The sequence below is a fragment of the Mus caroli genome, chromosome 5 (assembly GCF_900094665.2).
Source record: "Mus caroli chromosome 5, CAROLI_EIJ_v1.1, whole genome shotgun sequence".
Classification (NCBI taxonomy): Eukaryota; Metazoa; Chordata; class Mammalia; order Rodentia; family Muridae; genus Mus; species Mus caroli.
In genome coordinates, this window is record NC_034574.1 from 16,869,236 (window position 1) to 16,884,755 (window position 15,520).

Sequence of the window (15,520 nt, forward strand, 5' to 3'; positions counted from 1 at the left end):
TTAATGACTGCTTCTATTTCTTTAGGGGTTATAGGACTGTTTAGATTATTTATCTGATCCTGATTTAACTTTGGTATTTGACATCGTCTAGGAAATTGTCCATTTCATTCAGATTTTCCAGTTTTGTTGAATATAGGCTTTTGAAGTAGGATCTGATCATTTTTTGAATTTCCTCAGTTTCTGTTGTTATATATCTCTTTTCATTTCTGATTTTGTTAATTTGGATACTGTCTCTGTGCCCTCTGGTTAGTCTGGCTAAGGGTTTATCTACCTTGTTGATTTTTTTCCCATAAGTTTGGGTATGTTGTATCTTCATTTTCATTAAACAATAAAGTCTTTAATTTCTTCCTTGACCAAATTATCATTGAGTAGAGGTATTATTCAGCTTTCACATGTATGTGGGCTTTCTGTTGTTGTTTTTGTTGCTATTGAAGACCAGCCTTAGACCATGGTGATCTGATAGGACACACGGGATTATTTCAATCTTTTTGTCAGTTGAGGCCTGTTTTGTGATTGATTATATGGTCAATTTTGGAGAAGGTACCTTGAGGTGCTGCAAAGAAGGTATGTTCTTTTGTTTTAGGATGAAATGTTTTATAGATATCTGTTAAGTCTATTTGGTTGATAACTTCTGTTAGTTTCACTGTGTCTCTGTTTAGTTTGTGTTTCCAGGATCTGTCCATTGATGAGAGTGAGGTGTTGAAGTCTCCCACTATTATTGTGTGCAGTGCAATGTGTGCTTTGAGCTTTAGGAAAGTTTCTTTTATGAATGTGGGTGGCCTTGCATTTGGAGCACAGATGTTCAGAATTGAGAGTTGTTCTTGGTAGATTTTTTTTCTTTGATGAGTATGAAGTGTCCCTCCTTATCCTTTTTGATAACTTTTGGTTGATAGTGATTGTATTCAATGTTAGAATGGCTACTCCAGCTTGTTTCTTGGGACCATTTGCTTGGAAAATTGTTTTCCAGCCTTTTACTCTGAGGTACTGTATTTCTTTGACACTGATGTGCATTTTCTGTATGCAGTAAAATGTTGGGTCCTATTTACGTATCCAGTCTGTTAGTCTTTGCATTTTTATTGGGGAATTGAGTCCATTGATGTTAAGAGATATTAAGGAATAGTGATTGTTGCTTCCTGTTGTGTTTGATGTTATTTTTATGTTTGTGTGGCTATCTTCTTTTGGGTTTGTTGAAAGAAGATAACTTTCTTGCTTTTTCTAGGGTGTAGTTTCCCTCCTTGTGTTGGTGTTTTTCCATCTATTATCCTTGGTAGACCTGGATTTGTGGAAAGATATTGTGTAAATTTGGTTTTGTCATGAAATACCTTGTTTTCTCCATCTATGGTAATTGAGAGTTTTGCTGGGTATAGTAGCCTGGGATGGCATTTGTGTTCTCTTAGGGTCTTTATGAGATCTGCCCAGGATCTTCTGGCTTTCATAATCTCTGGTGAGAAGTTTGGTATAATTCTGATAGGTCTGCCTTTATATGTTACTTGACATTTTTCCCTTACCGCTTTTAATATTCTTTCTTTGTTTTGTGCATTTGGTGTTTTGACTATTAAGTGACAGAAGGAATTTCTTTTCTGGTCCAATCTATTTGGAGTTATGTGGGCCTCTTGTATGTTTATGGGCATCTCTTTCTTTAGGAGAGGAAAGTTTTCTTCTATAGTTTTGTTGAAGACATTTACTGGCCCTTTAAGTGGGAATCTTCCCTCTCTTCTATACCTGCCATCCTTAGGTTTGGTCTTCTCATTGCGTCCTGAATTTCCTGGATGTTTTGGGTTGGGAGCTTTTTGCATTTTGCATTTTATTTGACTTTTGGGTCAATGTGTTTTCTGGTATCTTCTGCATCTGAGATTCTCTCTTCTATAGCTTGTATTATGTTGGTGATGCTTGCATCTATGACTCCTGATCTCTTTCCTAGGTTTTCTATCCCCAGGGTGTCTCCCTTTGTGATTTATTTACTTTTTCTATTTCCACTTTTAGATCCTGGATGTTTTTGTTCAATTCTTTCACCTGTTTGGTTGTGTTTTCCTGCATTTCTTTAAGCGATTTTTGTGTTTCCTGTTTAAGGGCTTCAAGCTGTTTACCTGTGTTCTCCTGTATTTCTTTAAGGGAGTTATTTATGTCCATCTTAATGTCCTCTATCATCATCATGAGATGTGATTTTAAATCAGAACCTTGCTTTTCTGGTGTGTTGGGGTATCCAGGGCTCACTGTGGTGGGAGAACTGGGTTCTGATGATGCCAAGTAGCCTTGGTTTCTGTTGTTTATGTTCTTGCCCTTGCCTCCTGCCATCTGGTTATCTCTGGTGTTAGCTGGCCTTGCTGTCTCTGACTGTGGCTTGTTCCTCTTGCAAGCCTATGTGTCAGAACTCCTGGGAGACCAGTTCTCTCCGGGAGGATTTGGGTATGGAGAGCTGTGGCACAGGGTCAGCTCTGGGGTGCAGATGGAAACCAGAAGGATTCTCAGGGCTTGCTTTTTTAAATAGGAGATTTATTTTTTATTTTTATTTAAGAATTTTCATGTGTGTCTGAATATCTGTATGCCATGTGTGTGCATATGCCTACAGAGGTCAGAAGAGGGTGCTGATGCTCTGGAGCTGAAATCACAGGCAGTTGGGAGCATTCTGACTTGGTTGCTGGAAACTGAACTCAGGACTCTGAGCCATCCTCCAGTCCTTCAGTTTTACTCTTTGAATTTGTAGAACATTAAGATGATCAAATAGTGGAAATGGCACACAGCCTCAGGAGTGTTCCCCCTTTCCCTCCACCTATTTATTCTACCTATGCTCCAGGAAACCACCTCGGGACTTTCTGCTCTCCCTATGTTTCTTCTTGCACAGCTAAAAAACACGGAGTGAGATGTTCTCTATGCTCTTATGCAGTTAGCATCTTTCACATGCCCCTATCTTAGGGAAGTCATCTCATATTACCTCACAGAGATCTTCATTCTCCTTTATAGCCAAATGACTCATCATGTGTATGTGCCATGAAGTGTTCAAATAATCACCCATGTTTGGGCATTTAAATGGTTGCTAGTATTTTGTAGTTACAAATGATGCTGCAATCTGCCCATGTAGAATTTCATGCTTTTGGAAGTGTTTCTATTTACTGGGTTACCAGACCAAACCCATATGCAGTTTTTTAAAACTACTGCCATAGTCTTCTCCATTTGGTATGTCCACTGTGGCCTGGTCTGTGGGCAGCATGCTGCTGCAGGTGGTTATGAGTGGTTCAACAAAAATTATAAACTTAAACCATGGTAAGGTGTGTGTGTGTGTGTGTGTGTGGTATATGTGAATGCACAAGTGTGTGTGTGATTATTTTTGTAGCTTGGTTGAACAACTCTAGAGAGCAGTGACTTTGTGGATGCCCCGTGGCAATGTCAGAAAGTTGGACATGCCCGCAAGTTAGATTCCTATCACGTTGCTTTTTCAACAGCCAAGAATAAAGGGGTCTATGTCTAATAGCCCATCCAAATTTACATTGCTCTGTTTCTGAATTTGTATCCTGACAGGTATAAGGAGTAGCAGCTCTGTGAGGTTTAATCTGCATTCCTATTATGAGAGAAGGTGGATATAGTTCCATATATTTAAGAGCCACCTCAAAGGTTTCCATTAATTATTCATTCATGGTTTTTGCTTATTCCTCAATTTTTTCATTTATTGTTTTGCCTTCAATTTTTGTTTTTATTTATTTTTGAAAAGTTAACAAATGCATTTTGATCATACTCTTTCCTGTCTCCTGACTCCTCCTGTCTCTTTCCCCCAACAAGTTCATGTTGATTCTCTCTTTTAAAATAAAAGACAAACTCAAATAATCCAAAGCACACAGTCTGCTTTATGTTGGCCAGCTACTTGTGAGCATGGGCCTGCCCTGGGGTGGGGTCCATCCACCCTGTGTCACTTCCTCTCCCAGTAGCTTCCTTGGCAGGAATGAAGCTTTGTGTCTGCTCTGTCTCCACACTGAGCCTTCGCCTGGCTCAGGCTTGTGCAGGTCTCCTGCTGCTGTCACAAGCTCTGAGTTCACATCTGCATCGCCCTGCTGTTGGGAGAACAGTTTCCTTGAAGTCAGTCCATAGCTCTTACAGATCTTTCTACCCTCTGTTCCCTATAGATTCTATATTGCTTATAGAACCTGGAGGGAATGAGTGTGATAAAGACATGCTACTCAGGGCTAAGCACTTCAAAGTCTCATCCTGTAGGATGCTCAGTTGTGGGTCTCTGTTAAATACTGTGAGAATCTTCTCTGTGAGGGTTGAGTGAGGCATTGATCTATGGATATAGCAATGTGTCATTAGCAGTCATTTTATTGCTATATTCACTTAGCAGAATACAAGAACTGTTTCCCTAAGGCCCATGGCCTCGGTACTCTGAGGCGTTCCTCTCAGTCACAGTGTCAGGCATGGACTCTACCTCGCTGAGTCGGCCTTAAATCCAAGAGTGTTACTCCTCTAACATTCCTGCTAATATCAGCTTCAAAATATTTGAACATGTGAGGATTAATAATGTTTTCTCTGTGGTAAGTGTACCAAACATAGTTTCCCAGTAATCATTTGTGTTTTGAATTTAAGGAGTTTTGTTTTAAATAGGAATACTTACTTTGGAGCTGGAGAGATGGCTCAGTAAGAAAGAGCACTGCACAAATATGAAAACCTAATCTAAATTATCAGCATCCATGCAAAAAGCCAGGCATGGCCTTGAGGTACATATAGCCTGGGGGGGGGATTTGATCCTCAGTTTTGTAAGTAGATGCTATTTCTCCAATATTATAAATAGACTAATATTAAATGATTAGTTCAAGGACATAGGCTTTAAAAAAATTTATTTATTTATTTTATGTATATGGGTGCACTGTAGCTGTACAGATGGTTGTGAGCCTTCATGTGGTTGTTGGGAATTGAATTTTTAGAACCTCTGCTCACTCTGATCAGCCCCACTTGCTCCGGTCAACTCCGCTCTCTCAGGCACTATAGCTGTCTTTAGATGCACCAGAAGAAGGCATCAGTTCTCATTACGGGTGGTTGTGAGCCACCATGTGGTTGCTGGGATTTGAACTTTTGGAAGAGCAGTCAGTGCTCTTACCCACTGAGCCATCTTGCCAGTCCCGACATAAGGCTTATAAATAGTTAATTTTATTGGATGCACTTATGTATTCACGTGTTGCTCTAACCGTCAATATTTCAAATACAGTGTGGAGGTCATGGAGGCTACAATGGCAAATTGCCTTTGTAGCCCAATAAAGAACAGAACTTGGTTAGATAAACACATTTGTAAAAATACAACTGTAAACTTGGGTAAGTGCTCTAAAAGGAAGTAATCCATATGAACATATGCAAATAAAACTCTATTCCAGACCTGGAAGAGGTGTCAATCATCAGGGACGTGGGTGTGATGGGGAAAGCCAGAGTTCATAAGGATGCTATGAGAGGAGTCAGCATAAGCATGCAGGCTGGAGGGACAAAGAGCAGGAGGAAGGCCCTGGTGGAGGAGAGGCAGGCAGAGTCAGGTCAGGTCAGCCTGGCCGGTCATGCTGAGAATAATGTGTTCTAGTCTACGGGCAGTGTGAACTCTGGAAAGGTCTAGGCAGGAGGCAGTAGAGCCATGCTTGTGTTTTGAGAAGATCTTGAAAAACGGGTTGGAAGTGAGCAGGCTGGGTGTAAATTCTGAACCAGTGCAGGTTAGGGCAAGGCAGCTAGCAATGAGAACTAGAAGGAGTATCTCTCTGCTGGAGCCAGGTTCTACACACCCCGGCTCAGTTCACTCCCTGGGGTGCAGAACTTGGCCAGAAGACAATGGCTTTGCAGGAAGAAGTAGGCATCCTGTTTCCCTGGCAACAGTCAGCCCTGCTCCAAGGTGTTGGTCAGTCAGGCTTTGGGCTACCTAAGCTCCCATCAGAGCCGAAGCATCACCCCACAAACAACAGGGGTGGGAGAAGTTATCCCAGGGGAACTCTGGCCCACAGTGTCAAAGCCAAGCCACAAGACAATGTTTGATATAGGAACGGTGTTTTGATAGGCAGGGGGTGAGACAGAAAAGGGTGGGCTGAGAATGGAGTGGGTGTAGGGGAAAGCACTAACTCTATGTTGAAATCTCACCACAGCCCTGGTTTTGATGCAGGAGAAGATGTGTGGTGCTGAAGAACAGTTCTTCAGTTACTGGAACAGGCTTGCAGATGGGCTAGGGACCAGTTTATAGGTGATTAACACTGAAGTTTTGGGAGGATATTCTCCATGGGCCTACATGTCTCTGTACATGTGTGACAGCTTTGTCTGGATTATCTTGTCAGGGGTTCTTGAGATAATAAGAATCTTAGGAAAAAAAGAGATGGTGCCTCTCTCCAGAACTGAGTGTTTTTCACTGCAAATGAGAGAGATAGTGTAGTACTCCAGAGCAGAGACTGGACAGATGTGCTAACAGTCCCTTTGAATGACATGTTTCTTAGGTTCAGGGATCCTCAGCCCTGATGCAAGCCCAATGGTCTGTCTGCTGTACTCCCTCCCTTTGTGGCAGCCTTTTGCATCCACAAGAGGAGCAGCGTGACCAACTAAGACACAAAGCTTATGCTGTCTTCTGTGCTGGCAATTTAGTTGCTTGTCTCTGACCCAAGATATATAGATAGGGTCGGGTAGGGGGCAGACTCGCTTGTTAGTTTGCAGGACAGCGTAAGACCTCTGCTCTCAGTGATAAGTTTTCTGAGATTTTAATTATGTGTCTGAGGGTGTTTTTCTGTGTTTGTATTGCTTGGCATTCCCTGCTTTTGATCTATTAGTTAATTAATTAAATTTAAAAGTTATTAGGTTTTTCAAATAAATACAGGTTTCTTCTGTGGGTAAAGTTTCCTACTTTATGCTTCCTAACCTACCACGTGACATCTTTATGTTTCTGGTCCATCTTTCTTTAAGAAATCTGGCAGCTCCAGATATTTGACTCGTATTGGTCTTCAAAAATCGACAAATTTATAATAGGTTATGATTTTATTTCTCATTTAAAACAAATGCTTTTGTCCTAATTTTCCTTTTCTAAAAGGGCATATCAAATTGTATGATTATAGAGTCACAAAACTTGATTTACCCTAATCCTAAGCAGCCCAGGAGGTCATAAAAACTTGAGACAAAAATCCCTGTGCAATGGAAAATCATAATATATTTAATTATCTCTTAGTTTTTGAGTGTCTCTTTTCATGAAGAATCAGGTCCATTCTCCTGGTGAAGACTTACCTATCATGACAGCAGAGGGCACGATAGGCACAAGGTGCTATTTGAGGTACTTAAAGGTATCAAATATTAGCGTTTGTGTAAATCAGAATTTAGGGCAAGTCTATGGACTAGTTTGTAGATTAAATGTCTCACAGGAACCTGAGCCTTGGAACCTGTGCCACCATATTACTGACTCGATGGCTGATGGAGTCAGATTGACAAGTTTAGTTACCAAAGTGATTGGCAAAGTCATTCTAACAGAATGCATTCTTTAGTCACCCAGAAAAATATCCTAGCCTCTACATTAGAAATGTATTAACTTCCTAAAATGAGAACCACTTCAGGAACATTACTTTTTTGTGTGTGAGATAAATATCTAAATGCCTATCACAGTGCTGATCATTGAGAAGTCCAGAGTTCCCCCATCTTTTTTTTTTTTTTTTTTTTGGATTTTTTTTTCGAGACAGGGTTTCTCTGTGTAGCCCTGGCTGTCCTGGAACTCACTTTGTAGACCAGGCTGGCCTCGAACTCAGAAATCCGTCTGCCTCTGCCTCCCAAGTGCTGGGATTAAAGGCATGCGCCACCACGTCCCGCTTCCCCCATCTTTTTAAATCTGAGAGGTGGCTAACTTGTAGGATTGTGGCGAGCTGGCTTCCTGCGGTGGAGGGCTGTATTTGTCTGGGAGATGCATTTTAGGTAGAGAAGCCCAAAGATGGCAATCATCCTCTGCTGCAGTACCCATCTCAGAACACAGAGGATGCTAGCATTTAAGTATTCTGCTATAGTTAGGACATGGAGAGGAATTCAAATCAACAGAAGTATGAATGCAGAAGAGATTGTGTTAGAAGTCACAATGCCTGGGCTCTTCCCCAGCCTTTAAGGGGGTGCATTTAGTCTCTGTTCAAAAGGTCTGTCTTGGGGTTGGAGGACAATTTGTAAAAGTGCTTGTATTGCGAGCATGAGGACTTGGATTTGAGATCAAATATTCACATTTAAAAAGAAGAAGTTAGGCATGGCAGTGTGTGCTTCTAATACCAGGGCTGGAGAGCTGGAGACCTGTGGATCACTGGGGCTCACTGCTCAGCCAACCTAGACTAGTTGGAAAAGTCTAGGCCAGTGAGAGATGTTGGAGAGAGAGAGAGAGAGAGAGAGAGAGAGAGAGAGAGAGAGAGAGAGAGAGAGAGAAATGACTTCGTCGAATGCACACATGCACAGAGGCACTTGTGCACAATGGACATGCACACAGAAGTCTAACTCATCACAATGTGTGTGCTCCCCATGAGCACCGACAGTAAGGGGCTACGGTGATAATCTTCGTGTAAGTTAGGCTCCTGTCTCTTGGTTTACTAAGGCAATATTTCCTGTACAATATTCTGTGCTTTTCATTATTCATTTACACATCCCCGTATGATATTCTACCAGGACTCTCTGTAAAGAGCTATATCTTCCAGGTTGAGTGTGTCTTCTGATGCTTTGACAGTAATGTGGGAGAGTTGGGTCCAGACACAAGAGCAGGTAATAAGGCCACAGGGGAGTGTCAGAGTTTCCCCTTGTCACTGAATGGCCTGCCATATCCATAAAACAGCATTGATTTCCATTCATGATGGAATAAAAATAACCGTAAAAATTTCATTTATAATAAGTACCCACAGGATTAAATGGGAGCTATAATAAGTTTTTTTTTTTTCATTTTAGTAATCACTGGAATTCTCTCAGTAATAGAGAGTTGTTTTTCTTCTGAGCAAGTAATGTATGCCTTTTATTTTTGCTATTATCTTTAACATGAGAGGAATTTGAAATTATCTGAGGAAATATAAAACCCTAGTAAAATTCTTAACAATTTAGGGTGACTCCCTGGCGTCACCCCAGAGATGCTGCTAACTAATTCTGACTTCCCAGTTTCCTTTCTAACTCCAACTAGTGTCTGTTAGAGATTGTGAGGACTTAGACATCTATGTGCATATTAACATTGTGCATTCGATGAGGTCATTAGTCATCCACCTCTCCCTGTAGCTCTGTCTCTCTGTCTCTGGCTCTCTTGGTTAGAGCAGAGCATTCACTTACCAGCTTCCCACAGCTTCCCAGTGGCTGCCTCTTGATTAAACCTCTCCCCATCTCCCATTCTGCATTCTCTCGGCAACACTGGAGCTGGCCCCGCAGTTCTTGACAGGAAGTCCAGGCACATAAGTTCCTCAGCTCCAATGATCTACAGCTCCGCTATGGAGCCATGCTAGCTGCAGACTTAGTGTTTTGAATACCATGGCTCTATTCTTCACTTGAAACTGCCCAACAAATCCCCTTTTGATTTTGGCTATAATATTTTATCTTCACATAAGAAAAGATAACAAGACAAAGATTTTGAATGCACATAACTCATTAAGTATTAACTTTCTGAAAACTTAAAGACAAAGTATTTTAGGTAGAGCCAATGCCTTTGATAAGTTCTTTCTAGTGTTTGATAAAAAATTGTTACTTGTGTGCATTTGTGGGTGTATTCACATATGTGTGCAGGTGCCCACAGAGGCCAGCAGAGGGCCTGGGCTACCCTGGAGGTAGAGTCACAGCCAGTTATGAGATGTGCAATGCAGGTGCTGGGTCCTCCGAAAGATCAGCAAACACTCGTAAACACTGAGCTATCTGCTAGCGCTCTCTCTCTCTCTCTCTCTCTCTCTCTCTCTCTCTCTCTCTCTCTCAAACCTTATCCCTTTACCTAATATGCTTGTTGTATCTGCACTTACTCATACGGTTTTATACTTTTGCCATGCAAGTAATCATAAGCAATATACTGTACTTATTTACAATTTTTAAAGTCTGAAGAATGCCTTTGTACTATACTTGTAATTGTGCCACTTATTTTGTTGATAGGCATACTCTGCTATATTATACTTTATTATATAAATACTGACATCTTTTGTTGATGCATACTCAAATTGTTTGTCATTATTGGAAATTAATAAAAATGGAGCCATTTCTCTAGCCCATATTTTTACTTTTTTTTTTTTTTTTTTGAGGATCCTGCACATAAACTCCTCTGGCGACTGTGTTGGATTACACCCCCTACAGGGATGTATAAAGGGCTCCTCTTTCTCCATCTTTGTTGGCTCTTTTCTTTTCTTTTCTTTTCTTTTCTTTTCTTTTCTTTTTTTTTTTAATTAGCCAGGGTTTCTCTGTGTAGCCCTGGCTGTCCTGGAACTCCTTCTGTAGACCAGGCTGGCCTCGGTCTCACAGAGACCTACCTGCTTCTGCCTCCTGAGTGCCGGGATTAAAGGCCTGTGCTACCACACCTGTCTGAAGATGCAGTTTTACTTTGAATCTCTCTGATAGTTAATGATGTTGAATACCTTCCCAAACATTTATTGGCCATTCCATTTCTTCTTTTAAGAAGTATTTAGTTCAAGTAGTCCACTTTTTGATCAGTTTATATTTTTTGTGTTTTATTGTTGTAGCTTAAAAAAACATGCTCTAGAACACTAATCTGTCAGATGTAACACGTGTGTAAAGTTTCATCCTATCGCGCAGGCTGTCTCTTCGCGCTGGAGACTGCTTTCTCTGCTGTGCACAAGCCTTCTGACTTCTCCAGCCCCATTTGTTAGTTCTGTGAGTCTGTTTTAGAAATGTCTTGCCTATGCCTAGGTATTGTATGTTTTCCTCTAACTGTTTTAGAGTGTCAGGTCTTTCAGTAGGGCTTTTGATCTCTTTTGAACTGCATTTCTTCCAGGTGAAGGCTAGGGGTCTGGTTTCATTCTTTTACATGTTTTTAGTTTTTGAAGCGCCATTTGTTGAAGAAGCCTTCATCCAACATTCTACATTTCCATGCCATGCTGGTTAGTTTTGGTCAGCTTGACTCAAATTAAAGACACTTGGAATGAGGAAAACTCCGCTGAGAGACTGCTTTCATCAGATTGGCCCGAGGCATATAAGTGAGGATTTTAAAAATTACTAAGTGATGTAAGAGGGCAGGGCCACTGTGGGTGGCGCCATCCCTCAGCAAGTGGGCCTGGGCTGTGTAAGAAAAGAAGCTGAGCCAGCCTCAGTACGCAAGCAGCTGAATAGCTTTCCTTTGTGGACTTTGCTCCAGTTGCTGCCTGAGGTTGCTGCCTTGGCTTCCCTTGATGATGAACCTCTAAGCCAAATTAACCTTTTCCTTTCCAAGTTTGTTTTGACCTGTATTTTATCACAGAAACAGAAGTAAACTTGGACAGAAACTGAGACCAAAGAGAACTTCTGTGATGGACCCAACTGTGCTCTTTTTGGATGCTTGTTGAATGACTTGGAGCTTTGGGGTGGAAAAGCCATCATTATGAGTGCCCAGAACTCAATGAGCTATTCTTTGAGGGCTCAGGGAATAAGAAGGCTAGCAGTGATGGAGACAACAGAGGTCTGTCTTCAGAGTGACATTTCAGAGGGAAGACTGTTGGGACCATTTGCGTGATATATCGAATTAAGATTCTATGGAAGTAAAATCTATGCTTTACTGGAATAATTGATTCTGGTTAGCTAGGACTAAAAACTCAGCTGTCATTAATACAAGACCAGCATCATTGAGATGAAATGTTCTGGGACCATTCTCAGGGTTAGCACACAGACGCTTTGGTCCAGTGGAGATAGCAAGGCTGCATCTCAAGTTGAAAGGTGAACTTGGAAACACCTAAGACTCCCCAATACAGTATTGCTTTTTAGGAATGAATGTGTTCATGGAGAGAAACTGAGGCTTGGCACCATGTGGAGTTGGGGTCCCTAAAGAGACCAGGAGGGGTCAATGGTGAAGATGCAATCTCAGTTTCATTAGAGACCCTGGTATATTGATGATGCTTGGATGACCACTAAGGACTGCATTAGGTGTTGAGTGGAGCTAGCCTGAGCCTTTGGGATATACTATGTGTGTTGTGGATGGCAGGTCTGGAGAAGTGGAGCTACCTCAGCTCTTTGGAGCCTAGAAAATGGTGAGAAGCCAATGTTGAACATTGAGCTGTTTAGTTTACACTGTTAGATTTTGAATGTTGCTTTGATCTGACTTTAATTGCAGCCTGTTTTTTTTCCTTCCCTTTTGAATTACAGTGTGTACTTTATTTCAGATTATACAAAGCCCACAGTCAAGAGATGTTGGATTTTTAAAGGAAACTTGAGTTTTTAAAGCATTGAAGTTTTTACAAAGACTTGGGTTTTTGAAGTTGAACTACATTATATATTGTGATATAAATGTTGTATGTAGTTGTGGTTTAATAGTGATGTTTGTGTGTCAAGTTGACAAGAGGTCCGTAGTCATGGTTAATTTTTGCCAATGTGACAGAGGCTAGCATCATCTTAGAAGAGGAAAATTCAGTTGAGGAACTGTATCTATCAGACTGGCACGTGGGGATGTCTGAGGGGTATTTTCTTATGTAGGAGGGTCCAGATCATTGTGGTGGTGCCATCCCTGGGCAGGATGGGCCTGGGCTGAATAAGAAAAGTAATCAAGGAAGGCCAGGTGAAACTGCTGCAGTTCCTGCCTCCAGGTTCCTGCCTTAGACTCCTTGCCTTGGCTTCCCTCCATGACAGACTGTAAGAAGCAAGGCAAACCCTTTCCTCCACAGGAGCGGAGAAGCAAACCAGAACAGATACACGGGAGTCATACTGTGCATTTATTTCTGGCTCCTCTGTGTCATTCGTCTACATGTCTGTTTCTGGGCAGTAATGTGGCAGTTTTGATACCATGCTTCTGTAGTACAATTTGAGATCTGGTATTGTGATGCCTCCGGCTTTGCCATGTTTACTCAAAGCAATGATTCCATTACTGATATTGATTTTCTGTACTAGTACCTGTGCATTAGTATGGCCAAAGGAACTCACAGGAACAAGGAGGAAGGATGGTTTCAGAGGGCGCAGTCTCTCATGGTGATGCAGAGAAGCAGAACAGTGTGTCTTATGGTGGGCCAGGGAGCAGAGAATGACAGAAAATGGCCTGGGATTAATAGACCCTCCAGGTCTTTCCCTGCCAGGGCCTTCTTTTTTCAGCTAGGCTCCACCCCCAAAGTTAGCAGAACATCCACAAACAGTGCCCCTAGCTGGGGGACAAGCGATCAAAACACGAGCTTTTGGGGTAAGTTTCAGATCAAAGTCATTAGTGCCTTGGACTTTTCCTCATGATACGTGTATTTTGTGTAACATCTTGGGTTTTGTTGTAATGGTCTAAATTTAAGCCAGGGACCCAGCTTATATTTTTCATTTGAATGATGAGTCATTCATTTGAATGATGCTGATCTCAGCATCTTTCTTGATTCATTCTGCATAAACAACTTGGGATTTCCATTTCTCTTAAGTAAGTATTGTGAGTGGATGAGTCATATGCAAGGTGTATGATGTCACGGACAAACTGCTCTCCCAGATGACATGTGTGCACTTACATTCTCCTCACGCTGGCATAAGGGAGTCCTGGTCTCTTTATGTCCTTAGTAATATTTGGACTAGAAGTATTTTCTAATTTTATCAACTTGCATTAGTGTGCAGTGTTGTCGTTTTAATTTTATTGACGGTATTGAATGTATTCTCATGTTAAATTTCCTCTCTTGCATCCTGTTTCATTAAAGTGGCAAAATCTTTCGCCTAATTTTTCTTATTGGTTGTGTTCTTAAAATTCATGAATGTTGTGAATACTTGATACCTTCTGGATAAAGAAATCCTTTACTGCATATGTTTTGTAGATGTTCCATCTCATCCTGCAGCTTATATTTTACTTATATTAATAATAGTTTAAAAAGCCGAAAAGTGTAGTTTTATCCTTTGATGCAACAAATTTGATGTGTTTTGATGTCGTGGTTAAGACATCATTTACCAAGTCAGAGTCTTCCTGTTTGGCTTTCTTCTAGACATTCCACAGTGTTACGTTTTACATTTGGGGATATGATCCATTTGGAGTCTTCTCTATTGTATATGGCATAAGTTAGTGATGGAATGTCGTGTTCTACCTGGCTATTCACTTATGCCAACTCCACTTATTGGGACTGTCATTCAATTGCCTTTGTATTTCTGAGTCCCATCCTTTCTACATTTATATGCACATACAAACACACACACACACACACACATCAAAGCCTGCAACTGTCCCCGGAATCCCTGGGAGCCTATGCATGTTGCATGTTTTCCAATTCTGTTGGGGTTATGGGTACACACAGCCATTTTCCAGCGCTCTGAAAACATAACCATGGCTGTTGGAGATGAGAACTTACATCCTCATGCTTTCAGAGCAAGCGCTCTAACATCTGCTAAGCCATCTCCCCAGCCCCCACTCTGTCTCACTGTTCTACTTGTCTAATGCCAGTACTATATGTTGTCTTCAGTTCTAGCTTTCCAGTAAGTTATAAAAAGTAGTATTTCAATTTTCTCTTCTCTCAGATTCTGCTCCTCCTCCTCCTCTTCCTTTTTATCCTTTACAGATTTTAGTATCAGTTTGTTAAAGTCGACAGAAACACCTGTGGGAATTTTGGCTAAGACTGCATTGAATATTGAGATAAATTTAGGAAGAGTTGAAATCTTAATGAGAATTCCTACAGGTGAGAGGAGTCTGTTTCTCCCCCTCTCTCTCTCTCTCCCTCTCTCTCCTGAGACAGGTGTCTCTGTGTAGCCCTGACTGTCCTGGAACTAGCCTCAAACACAGAGATTTGCGTGCCTCTGCCTCCTGAGTGCTGGGATTATGTAGCTCTTAACACATGAAATTTCAGTCTTCCTATTGTAACTCAAAAATATCAGCTACGGTGGAATTAGGAAGAGTGAGACTCAGAACAGGATGGTGGTTTCCAGGGGGAATGGATGGATGTAAGAAGCCTGTGATCAGGTACCACAGTGGGTGAGTGAGTGCTGCAAGTGTGAGAAACACTTCATATTCCCGGCATCTACACAGAAGTCCAGCACAGAGGCCTGTCTGTGGCTTCAATGATGGGCAGGGGGCAGGGACAGAAAGACCTCTGGAGCTCACTGACCAGTTAGTCTATCCAAAATGGCGAGCTCCAGGTTCACTGAGAATCTCAAAATAGAAGATGGAGAGAGACTGAGGAAGACACTTGCTGAGTGACTTGTGGCTTCACACTCGCACACATGGGTGCACACACACTCATCACCAGACGCACACTCAAGAGAAATGGCTAAACTGAAAGTGGAAGGCGGAGATGGGAGAACCCCCAGAAGCTCATGGGCCAGCTAGCTGGACTTGTGTAGCAGTGAGAAATAAGAGACTGTCTCAAACAATGTGGAACCAAGGACCAACACCCCAAGCTGTCTCCTCACCTACACACTCACACTCTCACTCACACACACAGTAAAAACTGAGCGAATGTAAGCAAGCTGCAGA